Consider the following 17,878-nt stretch of genomic DNA (forward strand, 5'->3'; position numbering starts at 1 on the left):
ACGCCTCCTAACAGCCCACTCCTCACGGTCGGTAGACGGTATCTATTTTTGGCTGAGCTGGAGTAGAACTTACGGCATGCGTGAACTGTCTTCTAACGCCGAAAATTCAAACAGCAAGGTAATTTTGAAGACGAACGTTAATACATTCGTTACCGTCCAGGCCTTCCACGTGCTTCAGTGCAACTAATGCCTCGCAAACGCGGGATCCGTTGCATGTCACGCACCATCGCAAATCTCACACACGCAATCTGGTCTGCTTTAATGAGGAAAGAAGACTGCTTGCGCGTGGCCGGGTCCGTAGCGGAGCCACCATAAATTTCCCAGGACTCAAAGAGCGTTGTCCGTGCACCTCGTGAACACGAGTTACAGACATCGTTGGCGATCTTACGCAGCGACGTGAGTCTCTAGTTCACTGATACCCCCCCCCCCCTTCCTTTTTTTACTACATTGCGAATAACTGAAAGGGTTCGCCACTTGCTACACAGTCGCCTGTGAAGCGAGCTACTGTAAAGCCAGCAACCCGTGACGCGTTTCGCATCGGTGAAGCTCAGTTTAATTAAACGGCTGTGCACAGTACACGTTCCGCTTGTAACTCTCGGCGAGTGAATACGCCTAATATATTCGAGGCACATAGACTGCTCACAGGAGTTACATAATCACGTATACACCCCGGGACAAGCTTTTTTTTGCTCTCCGTCTTTCTCTAGAAAACTGTCCGGTCGCGGCCTGTTCCTTTCACTCTCTCTGCGAGCCGGCTTTTTTAGCGGTGTGCTTGCATACAGGATACGTTTCTTTAGAACAGGTGAGAGACGCTCTATATAGAAATTCGCAATCGCTGCTACACGAGTAGTCAATACTCGACGAACCAGCGCGCACGGGATGAGACTCTCGAGCGCTAACATATGTTTTTGCGGTTAGATGCATTTTTTACTTACTTCGGTATGCAACCTATGATTTAGCCACAATTGTATGCTCACTTTCGCCGCGCTAACAAGTCGACGTTGAACGCGGCAGAAACTTAATGAAGTGTGATCAGATCGTGCGAAACTGTGTAATAAAACATGTCTATTTAGTCGCTATTTGAGTAGGGTTGGTGAGAGGTGGGCCTAAACTTTTTGTACAAGGTACCGCTCAGATCAAGAAGTAAAAAAAAACTGGTGAATTTTTTTATCTTTATGCGGAGATTATAGTATAGGTGCTTTCAGACTTGCTCTCAAGGCAATGCAGTTCACTAGTAACTCCGGATTCTTCTATGTCTATGGGCTGAAAAAAAAAGACAGTTCGCCTTTTTAGCGCCCCAGCACGGTCATTTGCGGCAGTACACATGAACGTGCCTACGTAAATAGAAAGTTCGTTATACCAGGTTGCTGCTGAACACCTTTAAAGAGACATTCCACGCGAGGCAATTTAGTTTTTGGACACTTTTCAGTCGAGCTAACCCATACAAATAGAATAGAATACGCACACCTTGTCCGATTGGTACCTCCTCTTACCAGAATAGCGGAGCTATCTTACCAGAACCCGCCGCGGTGGCTTAGTGGCTATGGTGTTACGCTGCCAAGCACGAGGTGGCGGGATGAAATTCCAGCCGCGGTGGCCACGGTTTGATGGTGGCGAAATGCAAAAACACCCGTGTCCAGTGCATTGGGGGGCGCGTTAATGATGCCCTGGTGGTCAAAATTAATCCGCAGTCCCCCACTACGGTGTGCCTCATAATCATATCATGGTTATCGCATCTAAAACCATATAAATTCATTCATTCGTCTCTCCTACCAGGATAACGTGCTGATATTTAGTTCGATATTTTCGCTAGTCGCCAGTTGCTAATATTCCAGTGTTCTGTAGGATGTTCTTTGTATCTGATTCCATTACACTCCTGACATAGTGCTAGATAATGTGCTTTGGTAGCCGGAGTCGATCAAATAGTGCCACTACCGATTTTCAGAGCTCTCAATGTTGCATGGTCTGGTTGGTTCACAGAAAACTGAACCGAAACTGAACTAGACAACTCACGATTGGACAATAATTTGTGTTAGAACCGGAATACATGCCGTTGATCTTGGAGCGCTTATGTGCACGTTGGGCATTTGTGACGAATATATACAGAAAAGAAATAAAGGCATGGAGCTCAACCAGGCACGCGTCTGCTTTGCTACTGAACACAAAGGCATAAAGCGTAAAGGCATAAAAGAAGTTGGATAAAACTGACAGAGTACGTTCAGCCGGAGACGCACGGTGAAACTTAAGTAGTTCACTGAGGTCTATGGGCTTAAGAAATTGTAGTAATGCATGTATCACTTCCTGTGTTTTCGACGATGTGGTCAGTGTCCAAGCATGTTTTTAACCAAGAATGATCTATGGCATCTAACCTTGTGCGGCGTATAAGGTGTCGGTCGTCGTAACGGGAATAGATGTAGAGGAGATGTTTGATAGACTCATCACAGCCACAAATGTCGCACGAAAGTGCGACATTATTATTATTATTATTATTATTATTATTATTATTATTAGATATGAAAACATACAAGCAGATGAACAAAACAGCGAGGGAGCAAACTGACAACTGCCACCGAGTGGGGCACGACGCGTGCCTATTCTTTTGGGAGGAGGGAAATAAAATAGGTGAAAAGGAGAAGATAGGAAACAAAGAAATTGAAAGGAAACTAGAAAATAAACAAATGACAGAGACATGGACAAAGGGAATTAGGAAAACAAAAAGAATGTCTATTAACGGGAGGCCAAATCAGTTTCCTGCATTAAAGTTAGCGAGGCTTTGGTAGCGTTGGGCAGCACTCCCTCTCAGAAACAGGCCATCGTCAAGGGTCGTACACTTGAGTCCAATCAGTCCATATTCCTTAATTAGCAATGCACGTTGTGTGACGAGTGCGGGACACTACAATATAAGGTGTTCAAGTGTCTCACAAGAGCCACAGCACGTACACGACGGACTGTGGCTCCTATATTGAAATTGAGTGAGTGAGTGAGTGAGTGAGTGAGTGAGTGAGTGAGTGAGTGAGTGAGTGAGTGAGTGAGTGAGTGAGTGAGTGAGTGAGTGAGTGAGTGAGTGAGCACATAAACTTTCACGCTCAGGCGCGCGTGGGAACGTCGGTGAATGAAAGACACGCAGTGACTGATCACGTAAAAGAGCCAAAAGCTAAAGGGATAGATCAACGAAATTAGTAAGAGAACATGGAAGCAAGCCCTCATGCACGGAAGCAAGCCGATTAAAAAAATAATGGGGTTGTATGTGCCAAAACCACTTTCTGATTATGAGGCGCGTTGTACTGGGGGGGGGGGGGGGGGGGGGGGGGGGAGGATCCGGAAATTTCAACCACCTGGGTTGTTTACCGTGCACCTAAATCTATGTACACGGGTGTTCTCGCATTTCGCGACCTCGTGCTTAGCATCCCAACACCATAGCCACTAAGCAGGCACGGCGGGTAAGCAAGATGAATGCATACTCACACAGAAACACTGCTGTCACGCTCATCTTATTCATTTTTATGTATATGCATGTCGCCGGCTTCCATAGACGCTAAACAAAGATCAGGTTCTGCGACCAAGAAAAGTGTCACGGCACGGTGACATGGCTCGCTCTATGACGCTGGTGTCAAATTCCCCTGTCGTTCCAGCAGTAACCACTGTACTTTACAAATGAGCAGTGAAAGTGGCTCACGTTTTCTTGTTGTCATTATTCTGTTTAAGACTGTTTACAATGTCACGTCGATAGAGTGCGAGACACCTGTCCGACAAGCGGCCAGCCGAAACTCTAACTTACACCTAGTTTTGCTCCCTCTTGTCACAAATAATTGTTTCAAAAAAGCAGCTTCAATATGGCGGTTGTAAGCAATACAACTGCTGTACTTTAAAGTTCAATTTTCCTGACCCGTCTAAAAGGCAAAATTTAAAGAAAACTCTACTGTATGCGTAATAAGCGGCTCAATTTCTTGCTGCACAACTCGCTTTATCGTTTACAGCAGGCTGACCCAAATTATTTTTCTTTGTTTTGTTTGTATTTGTCATCAAGAATCTATGTACACATATACAGGCAGATAGGAGCATTTCAGCCTTTGATCTGAATTACTCGATGAGGAGGCCATTACTTTTAGCTGAAATAAACATTTTCAATTGAATATTTAAGGTAATAATGCTATTTAACTTTTTAATTACGTACACGCCACATATATCAATCTACGAATTATAGACGCTGAGTTCGCACGGCGTACCGGCTTGGAACGAATTCTCTGAACAGCACCACTTCCGAAATATTGATTTTCAATGTGTCCGATGAAATGCATTGGCGTTCCAGTTACTTTTTTAGGAAGCCACAATTTCATGCATTTGAAGCACAAAAGTAACTGAAACATCTGTGCATATTGACGGACACTTTGAAAGTGACTATCTTGGATGTGGTGCTGTCCAGGGAATTCGTTCCAAATGAATACGAAGTGCGAACCCGACGGCTATAATTCGTAGATCGAAATATCTGGCGCAAGTTTCATTAGTTCAAAAAGTGAATTAGCGTAATTAAATTATTTATTACACTGACCATTTTGATTTCACGTAGAAGTAATGGCCGTCTCACCAAGTAATTTATATCAAGGGTTAGAATTGTACTATTTGCCATAGCCAATATTATAAAATATTCGGGGCACCTAAAAAGAAACACCCTGTAGAGTCAACAGAGTTTCGCATGGAAAAGGTAAGTATTAAACTGTCTACGTGGTCGTATTCCGCTAATCATTACTTCGACTCAATATGTACTTAAGAATTTCCTATGCAAAACTGTATCTAAATGAACGAATACATGAGCGGGCAACCTTAACCGCTTTGCAAATTTATTCAATCTTGCTTCAGATCTAAAAGGAATAAGTACTGTGATCTCTTATATTTTCGTGATTGTGGCTTGGCTTTCAGCTTCAACATCTCGATATTTACCAAACTCTGGTTTGTCTCCGAAGCTAATATTTCGCGCATAGAGGCGTACAGTAGTTTTCAGTAAACCGAACTGATAGGAAAAGTGGTCGTTATTCCTTGTTTATAGCGAATGGCTTAGTTTATCAGTTCACATCCAAATGACGAAATCCAGATGGCGAAAATGGTTAAAACGTTTGAAAATGTCACAAAACTGGACTATCAAATTATAGGCCTGTGTCAGTGCTCCCTATATTCTTCGAGGTCTTGAAAAAAGAAATATGATTGGCAGAATCGCCGATCTTCGCAACAAGCCCAGTTTAACAATGAAACACCACTACGCTTCGCAATCTGAATGGGAAATCAGCTGCTGGACTTGACGGAATAACTAACAAGAAATAAAGAAATCTAGATGACGAATCGATTTCTTATCCAACTGAACATTTCAATGAATGTTGGAGGAAAGGGGTATACGCAGAGGAAAGGAGGGTGGCCCATACTATTCTCCTACGAAACCCAGGCAAACAACTCACTCTGGACCACCTCCGTCCTATTTCCTTAACGTCATGTTTAGGCAAAGCTATGGAACATGTCATCCTTAATCGGTTCGCGAAATACGTTGAGCAGAACGACATCCTCCCATACAACTTGATCGGTTTTCTTCCCAGGCTGTCAACCCAGGTTGCTATGCTACTGATCAAACACCAACCTATACGCGCCAGCCCAGCGCATACGAAAGCTCTTTTGGGATTGGATGTGGAAAGAGGTTTCGATCGTATACAGCATAAGGCAATACTTAACGTTCTCTCGGAGATGGGGTTAGGTAAAATACTTTTTAACATGCATAATGACTTTCTTAGAAACAGAACTGCACAGCTAGGAGAGCTTAAATCAGAAGCTAGGAATTTGGGAAATAGGGTCACTCCAGAAAGGGCTGTGCTGTCACCCGTGCTATTCAATTTAGCAATGTCCAAGGTTGCAAGAAATTTAGAGCAAATTGAGGGTTTATGCCGATGACATAATCATATGGAGTACCGAGGGTAATGTAGGACAGACAGAGACCAGATTACAGGAAAGTTTATATGTTGTAAGGAACTCATTGAAAGACATGGGGTTGGAATGCTCCGCAACCAAATCAGAACTCTTGTTCATTGAACATCACAGAAAAGGTCGTAAATCAAGAGGTTGCAATCCTGAAGATGAGCCAAAAGTGTGCTCATACACTCATGAAGAATCCGCAATCAGGCTAGCTGAAAAAAAATCAAGGTTCTTGGGTATCACATAGAAAAAAACAATGCCAACGAGACAACAATACAGCATATCTCGAATAAAACAGATGAAGTCATTAGGTTACTCAGGAGAATTATCAATAGACACAGAGGCTTAGGGGAAGACAGCACTTTGAGGCTAATACACGCCTTTTCTCTCTTTCACTTCACTTATGTGGCTGGATTATTCAAATAGAAGCAGGCAGAACTTAGCCAACTTTATGTGATGCTGAGGAAGTTTGTCAAAGTAGCCCTAGTGATAACGAGTAACGCTGGAACCGACGAACTCATGAGCCTAGGGGGGCACAACACAATGGAAGAAATTGCGGAAGCCCAATAGCTAGCGCAACACGAAAGATTGACAAAAACCTGAGCAGGCAGGAACGTGTTACAGACAATAGGCGTAGAACTGAATAGATCAAAGAGCCTAATAGAGGCTGAAGTAGAATTAAGGACTGAAGTTAAGGATAAAATCAGAACCAACCCTCTCTCCAGAAAAATGCATCCAGAGTATAGTATCAAAAAGAGAAAGGCAAGAGCTAAACACTCTTGCAGGAAATAGAGCATCAGAACCAACTGGCAGCTATAGTTGGTGCTGCCTGGGTGAAAGCTAAAGAAGGATATACCGCCATTGTATCGAATTCTCAAGGGAAGGTGCAAGACGCTGTCACTATTTGTACCAAGGACCCCATGGTGGCGGAACAAGCGGCATTTGTTCTAGCCATCAGGAGTAATAAGTGGGCCTGCATTTACAGCGATTCAAAAGTTGCTATGAAGGGTTTTGATAACGACTACGTAGCTGAAGTTGCAGCCAAACTTTTTGAAAAAATTGGGATTATGAGAACTAAATCCGATGGTTTCCAGCGCATATGGGGAAAGTCGCCGAGACACGGGTAAGCCTCAATCAGGTTTCTCGTGACTTGCAGCAAGGACTTGCTAACCGTGACAGTCACAACCGAGCCGTTCACCATGAAGCCAGGGAATCTAGTGACCATTTAATAACTTACCATGACATTACCAAACATTTCTATTTAGGAGGCAGGCAATTCTCATTGCCACATTGAAAACTGAACAGGGCTCAGGCAATGTCACTGCGCTTATTGCAAACAGCTACATATCCCACGCCGTACACCATTAATAAAATATATCTAGAGAGGGAGATTAAGATGAACTGTAACGATTGTAAGGGCATCATTGGTATCAGACATATGCTGGCGGGGTGTCCTGCGACTCTCCCAAACTTCGTTGAAGAATGGACACAGTGGGAAAAAAGGATTCAAAGCCCATCGATCAAGACCAACTAAGGGACGTCCATGAGGGCCCGTGATGCCCGAAGGGCTTGGCCTGACAGTGCCGACGTGGGAGCGGCTCGCCTCGGCTTGAAAATTAAAGCCTCCGGACCTTATTATAATAAAGCTTTTCACACACACACACACACACACACACACACACACACACACACACACACACGCACACACGCACGCACACACGCACACACGCACGCACGCACGCACGCACACACGCACGCACGCACACACGCACGCACGCACACACGCACACACGCACGCACGCACACACGCACACACGCACACACGCACACACACTACGCTTCCCTCAAAACCACGTCAATGCAGCTTGCTATGATTTCTATGAAAAAGAATTTTGAGCAACGTTTGCTTACTTTGAAAGCTATTGGAAATTTCTCAAAACCTTTCGATTTTTGAAGTCATTATCTTTTGATCACTATAATCTACACCACTATGGTATACGTGGCTGGCACTTCACTAGATTAGGTCTAATATAGGTCAAATTGATTTAAATATAAACATCGTTCGATTATTTTAGGTGTAGCACGGGAAAGTAGTCTGGGGCTTCTTCTTTTGAATATATTCGCTAACAATCTGGTATTCATTGACGGGGTTACACTATGCGGTCTATTGTGATGAAAATATGGCATTTTTTTCAACTAGCAGCTCTGCTGTGCTGGTTTCAATAGCTAATGGAGTTTTGAATAAACTGCAGAAATGGTCAGTTTATAACCGTTTGACTAATAAATTAAAGTGGTAATACTTCTCACTAGAGATATATACAGCAACTTAGGCCAAGATTTAGCAACAAACCACTCTAAACTTGAGCTTGTAAATACGGTAAAATCTGTAAGTGTATTTCTTTATCATACCATGGTCGGGCATGGCCACATACATTTTCTTGGAAGTGAGTATGCAACGCCTTTGCAGACTGCGTGACAGCGCTTACAGGAACAGTTCTGTATCGTGTCTTTTTTTTTCTTTTCTTTTATTTCCGTGTTTTTTCTCACATTTATCGCATCGCTTTCTCCCTCCCCGATACAGGGTAGCCAATCGAAGATAATCTCCGGGTAACCTCCCTGCCTTTCCCTTGCCTTTCTCTCTCTCTCTCTTTCTTTCAAGTGAGCAGTCACAAATCAACGGAATTCTTTGATGCCTAAAGTGCATCTCTAGACCTAATAAATCATCATCATCACCATCAGCCTAGTTACGCCCACTGCAGGGCAAAGGCCTCTCCCATACTTCTCCAACTACCCCAGTCATGTACTAATTGTGGCCATGTTGTCCCTGCAAACGTCGTAATGTCATCCGCCCACCTAACTTTCTGCCGCCCCCTGCTACGCTTCCCTTCCCTTGGAATCCAGTCCGTAACCCTTAATGACCATCGGTTATCTTCCCTCATCATTACATGTCCGGCCCATGCCCCATTTCTTTTTCGTGATTTCAACTAAGATGTCATTTACCCACGTTTGTTCCCTCACCCAATCTGCTCTTTTCTTATCCCTTAACGTTACACCCATCATTCTTCTTTCCATAGCTCGTTGCGTCGTCCTCAATTTCCGCAGAACCCTTTTCGTAAGCCTCCAGGTTTCTGCCCCATATGTGAGTACTGGTAACACACAGCTGTTATACACTTTCCTCTTGAGGGATAGTGGCAACCTGCTGTTCATGATTTGAGAATGCCTGCCAAACGCACCCCAGCCCATTCTTATTCTTCTGGTTATTTCAGTCTCATGATCTGGATCCGGGGTCACTACCTGCCCTAAGTAGATGTATTCCCTTACCACTTCCAGTGCCTCGCTACCTATCGTAAACTGCTGTTCTCTTCCGAGACTGTTAAACATTATTTTAGTTTTCTGCAGATTAATTTTCAGACCCACCCTTCTGCTTTGCCTCTCCAGGTCAGTGAGCATGCATTTCAATTGGTCTCCTGAGTTACTAAGCAAGGCAATATCATCAGCGAATCGCAAGTTGCTAAGGTATTCTCCATCAACTTTTATCCCCAATTATTCCCACTCCAGGTCTCTGAATACCTCCTGTAAACATGCTGTGAATAGCATTGGAGAGATCGTATCTCCCTGTCTGACGCCTTTCTTTTTTGGGATTTTGTTGCTTTCTTTGTGGAGGACTACGGTGGCTGTGGAGCCGCTATAGATATCTTCCATTATTTTTACATATGGCTCATCTACACCCTGATTCCGTAAGGCCTCCATGACTGCTGAGGTTTCGACTGAATCAAACGCTTTGTCGTAATCAATGAAAGCTATATATAAGGGTTGGTTATATTCTGCACATTTCTCTATCACTTGATTGATATTGTGAATATGGTCTATTGTTGAGTAGCCTTTACGGAATCCTGCCTGGTCCTTTGGTTGACAGAAGTCTAAGGTGTTCCTGATTCTATTTGCGATTACCTTAGTAAATACTTTGCAGGCAATGGACAGTAAGCTGATCGGTCTATAAGTTTTCAAGTCTTTGGCGTCCCCTTTCTTATGGATTAGGATTATGTTAGCGTTCTTCCAAGTTTCCGGTACGTTCGAGGTCATGAGGCATTGTGTCCTAATAAGACCTAATAAGACCTAATAAATAATGGGTATATAATTCACTTTCTCAACCATTTAAACTATTATTATGTCGTCTGGAGTACGATTCTTGAAACTAGTATCAACAGATTGTACATTCTTCAAAAGAAGCATATTTGCGCTATTTGTAACAAGTAGGGCAATTTTTCATCAGCATCGTTACTTCATGAACTTAAGCCGCCAAAACTATGGCCTTTATAAAGTATCGTTAAGCACTTGCACATGAAAAATCTGCAGAAAACGAGGGTAAACTACTATACTTGTATGTCTAACTTGAAGATACACGAAACTCCTCACGATACCAGAAATTCAAGGTGTTGACGCATATCACATTCACACGCTAACTCCGAAACGCTAATGTAGCGCTCTAAGCAACAGGGGTAAATAAATAATCTTATTGTTTACAAAACTAATATTCTATCTTTTTTCTGTCCCAGATATTTTTGTGTTCTTCTTTCGTATGCGAGTCTTACGCTACTATTACTTCCCAACGGGTGGTGATGTTCTATTTTATTCCTTTTTGTCTATGTTGCTTTCTTTTTCTTCTCACTTTTCGCGTATATGGTGTGCTGTAGTCCTGGGCTTCTGCCCCGCAAACGCTTCTCCATGTAATGGCCCTGAATATTATTGCTTGAATTCTAAGCTGTGGGGGAAGCCGGGAATACGCTCTGCTGCTCCTATTGTTTTAATTGGATTGAGACTGGTCAAGATGTCACGACTTTCCCCAGTCTCGCTCGTAATGCTGTATTTTGTTTCCTGGAAATAAATCCTAACATTACATACTAATATCAGTTTGCCACGCTGTTCCCAGCTTTGAAGAGCCTCCACTCAAATGCTGCGGCAAGCATCTATGTGAAGTGTTGCAGTCCATCACCAACGTTATCACCAACGGGTGGTTGATAACACCCGCAACCATCACACGCATAGGGCGCAGTCCATGGAATTTTATTTTTCGTTTATTTGTGGACCAATAAAAAAGTTTAATTATGGTGTTTTACGTGCGAAAACTACTTTCTGATTATGAGGCGCGCCGTAGTGGAGCACTCCGGAAATTTCAACCACCTGCGATTCTTTAACGTGCACCTAATTCTAAGAAAACGGATGTTTTCGCCCTCATCGAAATGCGGCCGCCGTGGCCGGGATTCGATCCCGCGACCTTGTGCTCAGCAGCCATACATCATAGCCAATAAACAACCACGTCGGGTCAATTTTGAACCAATGCCTTGAATTTGTCATCAAGAACAAACGGCGCCTAATCAAAATATTGATTTCAATAATATTATGTTTCGCTGACGGCAACGGGGTAAATGAGTTTAAGGGCATAATATGGTCACGTACATATAATCACAATATGGAACTATCATCTACACATTATGCAGTCACTTCAGAAACACTTTGGGATTTATTTGTTACAAGCTCGAGGGATTTCTCACTGGAATGCCGTATCATAAACTCCGATTCAAGCAAACATTTGCCAGTCTAGATGTTGGTGCTATAAGCGGCAAATGCCGTTTTAGAGGAGGAACACTTACATACCGTGAAATTCAAGTAGAATCGACACAATGAAACAAAGTTTGCATTACGTCGATTTGAAAGGTGCTTTCCACCAAGATGACCCACCTATTGTTTAAGGAAAGTACAGGATGATATTTATTGCTATTAATAACTCCTCATTTTCATAAACTACTGGTGCTTGTTCCAAGAGTGCAAGAAAGCCATGTAGAACAAATATTTTACTACTGGTATGTTTCCTCTTGTATTAGAGGAGACAACTGTAATACTTTTGTTAAAAACGTTGACTAAAGGGTACGTTTTGGTATTGTATAGCTTTTTGATGGCATTTTTCCTTCATATAGCGCTGTTCTTATAACATATTTTTGTGCGTGCGTATGGGTGTTAGTAAATGGGTGGGTGATTACGCGTGTAATGAACCACTGCTTACTAGAATATTTCTTTTGATTGTCGTTCTCGACCTGGTGTGATAATCGATGCCTATAATGATTGTGTCATCGGTACACTTCCTCTGCGGACGCCGTATGTGTACGTTCAAGAATGTGGACATGATTTATTCTTGGGCTAGGCAATTCATGAGCTGTATACTCATCTTTGTATACCTCGCAGTATTATTTATGATTCATTGCTATCTGAATTTTTTTTTCTGCCTTGTGCACCGTACACGTTTTCAGACCTTGTGAAGCCTTTTAATTTGGTCTATTATTCCTTCTAGCACCTGATAATAGTGAAGAAAGAGCAAGTTTTTAATTAGTAATGAAAATCTTGAGGTGTGCTTGAACCTCGGAACTTTCCGCCGCCGGTATCGGGCACATATATGTTGGAATAAGTAGCACCTGCCTATAGGATGGACAGGTAGCAGCATCAGAAGCGAAAGAAAATCACAAGTCTAATGTTTTTTACTCTGATGACAAAAATGAAAATTTCTAAGGTCTTCCCTTAGAATGTAGCTCTGCAGCTTCCAATCCCACATGAAAATTATTTATTTCGCAAGGAACATTTCTTTAACAATATTCGTCAGTATAGGGTGCGTTTATGAACGCTTTCTAGACTTGTTTCGAAAGGCTGATAGCTAGCATAGATGTTGACGTTTGAGGAATAAAGGAACGCTGTGTTTTTTTTTTTCAGGGTTCTACCCAGGATCTTAAGGCAGATATGTAGAGTGGCGTTAGGAGGAACCAGTCTCCTGGATTCACCAGACGTGCACGCTCGACATCGTCACCAAAGTACAGCCTGCCGAATGCTTGTAAAGGACGATAATGATCTTTCTGGTGGAAGGTTCGCTGTTATGAGATTATGAGCACAGGATTACTCTGAAATGGGAGCAGCTGAGCCTGGCTTTCACGACTATCAACAAACCAAGAAAAAGAATGCCTGGCTGCTGCCTCAACAACGGGTGGATTAATATTAAAGTCCAGGGTTTACAATAAGAGCATTTACATAAGAGTAGCCAGTCCTGACTGTGTCCTTGCCGTGTAATGGCGCGTGCCAGCCAACTTGCGTCGGCATGTACACGCTCTGTCATGAGGGCTCGCTTCAAAATTACAAATACTGTACAACATATGTATGCTTATTCGACATTTCTTGCCAAATACCTGAGTGCGCACAAATATTAGAGATGCAGAGAATAACTAGGCAAATAAACCTGAAGGTGAGCCATTTAGCTTACTATATTACAGCGAAAAGGAAGCTGAATCCGTAAATCTGCCGTTGCGCAATAAGACGTAAAAAAAAGATTCATAGTGGGTTAAGGTAAATCAGTTATACAGTGACCCTATTTTATGAATGCCGATACTAAGGTCAGCCTATTTGAGAATGCGGTTATGTATTTGTTATAAAATAAATGACCTTCAAGATAGGGTGCATATCCATTTGAAGAAAAGCAACGCTAATGTTGATACAGTAGTAAAGGCAATTCTTATCTGTCATCCATCTGGATTCAATAAGCAAATTGAATGCGTACAACGTATGATTGATGCGCCCAGTGCAAAAAACACTTCCGACAAACCTTCGGCGTTTTCAGTACTGTATATTTTCATTTATAAACAATATAAGTCGCAGAAAAACAACCTGAAGGCGCTGAGGCATCTCAGCTTACGCCTGGAAATGTATTGACAAAGCTCCAGCCATGTTTTTGGCTGTATCGTATATTCGTTATCTAACACGAACAAATGACCTTGTTGAAGCCGGCCACAGAAGCATCTATTACTTTCCTCTTTAAGGCTTTTCTCGCTGTGTTTGCGTCAAGAAAACTAACCCGTTATTTTGCCTTAAAATCATGAATAAAGTGGTGAATAAAGCTGTAACATAGCAGCGGCAGCGTATACACTCTAATCTCGGTAACCTATAAGTATACCTATAAACATGAGTAACGAATAAAATGACGGTTACTTCGCCCGTCCTTTTGATGTTTTCATTATATTGCTCATGCTAAGGGTTACAATGACGAAACTGAGCGAGACGGGTGCTGCTTATTAGTTACATTGATCTGCTGCCAGCATGTAACCTCTATATTGTAACCTATAGAATTTTAGTAACCCTTAACCGAGACCCCACGGAGACATTATATAGGGAGGGGAAGTTCGCAATTTACACATTAACAAAGCGCAGGATAAGTTACCTGCGTGCACACATGGTTGATTCACTTGATAAGCACTTGTACGGGTGTTCAGTCGCAAATTTTGACTGAGAGCAAATAACTCATTGAGCCGGCAGAGCCGCATATCGGAAGTAGGCCGCGGGAAAAGAACGCTCTGCAAAAATAATGACGATTCCGGAAGTACAACAATCGACTGAGCAAGTATTATATACAATTAGCGCTTTTCACAGACCCTACATGTGTCCTGCAGAAATCTATCTCGTTGCTGTCGCATGCCGCTGCCGACACATGCCGCCGCAAGTGTTTTTGTTGTTTCTTATGGGTCTCACATTCACGGATTGGGGAGCCCTTTTGACATACGTTTAGCTTATAACATGATAAAATAATGCTCCTCTGGCACTTCTGCCTTTTTCATGAGGCGAGAAAAAAGAAGCATGGTTGTAATTATTATATGGTAGGAACCTGGAAGGGCCTTTTGCCGTGTTTACTCAGTGCGAATTTGGTTGGGTGCATGGGTGCAGCAAGCTCAATCGCAGACTGATGTACGAATATTTTCCTCATATTACAGCCATCCAGCGCAATGCGTCGTTGCCTAGAAAGCGCCCAAAGAAATTAATGAGTGTTGCCCCAACGGAAGATATATTAACTGAGCATTTTAGCAAACAATCTCTGCAGCCGAGGTGCGAATTCGGAGCAAACAAAACGCAATCATTAAAACGCTTGGCACGTTTCTCCCATTATTTTTTGTGCACTCAGCAACGGTACGAGTCAACGTCTGCAACACGCCACATTTCCCTATATTGTACAGCAGCAACACGGTTGACGCAACGCGCCAATGCATGTCAGCGCAGCAAACCCATCACGGAAAAGCCGCATACAGCCGCTCCATTACCACGGAGCCGTGTAGACAGATGAAAAGTACAGTTGGCTGAAGTTCTACCACCATGATAGCTATAAAGAATAATTCTGTTCAATGCAGCAGCATTGTTTCCAAGAGCGCACTATGTCCATAAGTTTGTGTTTTTGTTTTACCCTCAACGAACCTGTTTTCGTTTGAATATGTGCAGCCGGATCAGAATGTCCGAATCGTGCTTCAGTTACTGTACTTCAGTACAGAAGTAGCGGCCATGTTTTTATGTCATCTCTCCGCGTTTCCGTATATAGTTTTAGCATTGCATGACGGGAAGTAGTTGCAAACATGGCGTTGTGAGTTGTGTATGTGCGTTTTGTTGCTAGTTTCGGCGCCAATTTTGTCAGTGGCAATGGCAGTGACCAACAGAGACTTGTTTGGGATAATGCGCGGCCGCTGCAAAGAGCCATTTTGTGACTGTGAGCGCTTCAGTGTCCTCATTTCGGCGAACATGCGCTGTGACTATGCGACCACAGCCCCGGATCGCATGGGAAAATAGACGAACTTGGTAAGTGTTCTTGCATTGTACTGGTTTCTCTGTATTCAGCATATAGCTAGGCTGCAGCTTTTCTTTCATTATATGTCAGGGAAGTGCAAAAAAAAAAAGAGAGAGAAAGCAGAGGGGTAAGCAGCAATTTGCGCGGAAATGCATCCGTGTTTCTTCCACGCTCAAAAACGACACTTTAAGGCTCGTCCACGTTACCGGCACGGCAGGCCGCCGCGCGCCGTTCGCGGGCCGCCGTTCGACGGCGGCTTTCCTCGCGAACGGCGAGATTTACTTGCCGTAGATAGGATGTGATCATATGATGTTACCGGGACCCATTTGCGTCGCATCCGTACAGCGAAGTAGCGACCGAGGAGTGGTCGTTCTGGCAACGTCGGCAGCCTTACCACCGCTCATCGCTCGGCGGCGCCGATATCGTCGCTAGGCCTTTTCCAGTTCACGTCGAAGCGAAGGCTTATGGCGCTTCGGAATGAATCACCGACGCTCACAAGCCGCTATATTTCATACCGTTGCTGTCGCTCTTCGCAATAATTATACGCAATGCAGAAAATACGCTAATATTAGCGGCGACGTTGGCAGTGATGCGAGCACAGCCGCGCCCGTCGTCTGCCGTCGGGAGCCGTGCAGTGCAGATGAGCTGTACAGGTATCCGTGCTCTCGTTCGTGTTTAACGTTTGACAGTGGATATTGTTTTGCGTAACATGTACAATGTACGCATCACTTTATGTAGTGGAAATTATTTTGCGGGGATTTGCGTGGAACAGAAGCTGTAGCCGACGTTCGCGTTGCCGGTGGCGGAGGCGCGCAGCTTCGCGGTCGTCGATTGTCCCGTCGGTCGTGAGGCGGCAAGGTGGCTGTGGCGGCGGACGGTGCGCCGGCCGAATTTCCGTCTACATTAGACACCTCTCGCGCGGCAGACGTTCTTCGTCACTGGAGGCCGGTTTGCCGTTCAGAGATATTTACCGCTCGTGTGGTGTCGTTGGGATGCATCTTTGCTGAAAAGAATGCAGGCGTATACCAGAGTGACCACAATATTCCAGAATAAGCTGAGGTATGCTGGTACAGTGCAGGTGTCCTGAGAAATGAAAGGAATTTGAGTTAGTGCCTCTCTTTGAAGTTGCTTGTCATCCTGACAACTGCAACAACTTTGAAACCAAATGACAGAAAATCTCAATTTACGCACTTTACTTTAGTTCATGCATATATAATGGATTTGATTCTATATTCAGGGCTCATCTTTCTATTATACTTGAATTCGATATGAAAGTACTGCTGCTTGAACAGCCCTGCTTTTTTACGACGATTCTCATCAGCTCTCAGATACAATCATGTGTCCTAATGTGCATCAAATGAAATTGATTTAATTTGCTCTAATAGTAATAGTTGTTGCTTAGGTTTTCTTGCAAGTAATGTTGGTCTGGACAGATCGTTTATATGTAGTGACGTCAGTATAGTGAACATGAGTGCGTATAAAGAAAAAAAAAGTGCGACGTACATTTTGACTGGTGGACCAGCCTTTGTCAAAGCGAAACGTTCGGAAGATGTACTGTGCAATAACAGTGTGGCGTACCATCTTTTTTCTTTATTATACTACCAGTACCAGTCCGACATATATATATATATATATATATATATATATATATATATATATATATATATATATATATATATATATATATATATATATATATATATATATATTATATATTATATATATATATATTATATATTCTTTATTATACTACCAGTACCAGTCCGACATATATATATATATATATATATATATATATATATATATATATATATATATATATATATTGGTTAATATGCCATTTATGGTGCCGATATGTGGTTTACATCTATGCCGTGGGAGAAGATCTTGTGCATTGTGTTGCTTGTTGTGTGACCTCTTCTTGCCTTTCATTTACGAGCATTAAAATAATGGGCTACAGATGTCAGAAGATGAATAAGTTCTGCTTATATCCTGGGCTGAATAAAATTGTTTAAACAGATAGGAAGGCAATTTATTCGTTATTTTTGTGGAGATATTTCTTCCACGAAAACTTTGGTAAGAGATGCGAACAATTAAGAAAACAACGCAGGGGAAGTGGCTCAACCTACACTAGGCTACAGATGCGAGTTTTGAGCGTTAGTTGTTTTCAGTGAGTTAGGAAATCCAAACTAAGGCACAGTCAATGCATGTTGACTGTGAGTAACACACCTGCCCGGTTTACTAGTGCCAGCTTTCCTAGCTGACTTCTCTCCTTTTGCCCTTGTTAGT

The 17,878-nt window shown here is 42.9% G+C and overlaps 2 long non-coding RNA genes across 2 annotated transcripts in view; one reads left to right on the plus strand and one right to left on the minus strand.

Moving 5' to 3' along the window:
- The window catches only part of LOC129387540 (uncharacterized), a 73,615-nt gene extending 60,222 nt beyond the window's left edge, over positions 1-13,393 (plus strand). The window contains exon 3 of the long non-coding RNA XR_008614705.1: positions 12,712-13,393. This is a non-coding gene — a long non-coding RNA (uncharacterized lncRNA). The remainder of the gene's footprint in view (positions 1-12,711) is intronic.
- The window catches only part of LOC140215947 (uncharacterized), a 521,743-nt gene that overhangs the window by 202,337 nt on the left and 301,528 nt on the right, over positions 1-17,878 (minus strand). The gene's annotated exons all lie outside the window — the stretch shown is intronic.

This window comes from Dermacentor andersoni, chromosome 2, assembly GCF_023375885.2.
Source record: "Dermacentor andersoni chromosome 2, qqDerAnde1_hic_scaffold, whole genome shotgun sequence".
Lineage (NCBI taxonomy): Eukaryota > Metazoa > Arthropoda > Arachnida > Ixodida > Ixodidae > Dermacentor > Dermacentor andersoni.